Source organism: Nannospalax galili, unplaced genomic scaffold, assembly GCF_000622305.1.
Source record: "Nannospalax galili isolate Female #2095 unplaced genomic scaffold, S.galili_v1.0 scaffold1346, whole genome shotgun sequence".
NCBI lineage: Eukaryota > Metazoa > Chordata > Mammalia > Rodentia > Spalacidae > Nannospalax > Nannospalax galili.
In genome coordinates this window covers 5,171-6,408 of record NW_008353880.1, presented here as the reverse complement: position 1 = coordinate 6,408, position 1,238 = coordinate 5,171, and positions in this window count along the sequence as shown.

Sequence of the window (1,238 nt, the reverse complement as noted above, 5' to 3'; positions counted from 1 at the left end):
TAGAAATTATTAACACATTCAGTAAAGTGGCAGGTTACAAAATTAACCTACAAAAGTCTATAGCCTTTCTATATACCAATGACAAGCAGTCAGAGAAAGAGCACAGGGAAACCCTCCCATTCACAATAGCCACAAAAAAATAAAATATCTCTGAATAAACCTGACCAAAGACATTAAAGAGCTCTACAAGGAAAATTTTAACTCTTTATAAAAGAAATTGAGGAAGACATCAGAAGTTGGAAGGGCCTCCCATGTTCATGAATTGGAAGAATTAATTTGTGAAAATGACCATTCTACCAAGAGCCATTTATAGATTCAATGCAATGCCAATCAAAATCCCCATGACATTTTTCACGGAATTGGAAAAAAAAAACTATCCTAAGATTCATATGGAAGCACAAAAGACTTCGGATAGACAAAACAACCCTGAGAACTAAGAGCAATGCCGGAGGTATTACTATACCAGATTTTAAGCTGTACTACAGAGCTATAGTCATAAAAACAATATGGTACTGGCACAAAAATAGAGCCATAGATCAATGGAACAAAACTGAAACCCAAATATGAGTAGCCACCTGATATGTGACAAAGGAGTCAAGAACATTCACTGGAGGAAAGACAGCATGTTTAGCAAATGGTGCCAGCAAAACTGCATCTCCACCTGTAAAAGAATTAAAAGAATGAAAGTAAACCCCCATCTTTCACCTTGTACAAAAGTTCAGCTCCAAATGAACCAAAGATCTTAATGTGAAATGTGAAACTCTGAAATCATTAAAAGGAAACATTGGCAATAACCTACAAGATATAAGTGTAGGAAAGGATTTTCTAAACTGGACATCGTTTAGGAAACAAGGTCAAGAATCAACAAATGGGATCTCTTAAACTAAAAAGCTGTACATCAAAAGAAGCAACCAAGGAAGTGAAGAGAAAACCCAAAGAATGGGAGAAAATCTTCATCAGCAACACATTTGACAGAGGTTTAACGTCCAGAATATATGACAAACTCAAAAAACAAAGAATCAAAGAAAGTAACCCAATTAAAAGATGGGCTAAGGAGCTGAACAGAGAGTTCTCAAAAGGAAAAATGAAGATGGCTAAGAAACATCTTAAAAGGTATTCAACATCATTAGTAATGAGTGAAATGCAAATTAAAACCACTTTAAAATTTCATCTTACCCCAGTCAGACTGGCTAAGATCAAGAGAACAAATGCTACCAAATGTTGGAGAAGATGTGGGG